Below are 210 nucleotides of genomic sequence, written 5' to 3' on the forward strand. Positions count from 1 at the left end.
GTCAGCTTGGGAACACACACAGCAGGTGAAAAGGCACACGGGTGGATCTGTGGGCAAACGAAAGCTCCCCAGCAAAGCCATTAGGGCTGATCCCAATCTCTACCCTTTTCCTCACCCGAGATTTAAGTAGATGTTCATGCAGCTGGTTGGTTCCTACAGTAGCCAAGCATCATGATCTTCTATATAAATCATTAATATCAACGCACCATG

This window comes from Pipistrellus kuhlii, unplaced genomic scaffold, assembly GCF_014108245.1.
Source record: "Pipistrellus kuhlii isolate mPipKuh1 unplaced genomic scaffold, mPipKuh1.p scaffold_m20_p_1, whole genome shotgun sequence".
Classification (NCBI taxonomy): domain Eukaryota; kingdom Metazoa; phylum Chordata; class Mammalia; order Chiroptera; family Vespertilionidae; genus Pipistrellus; species Pipistrellus kuhlii.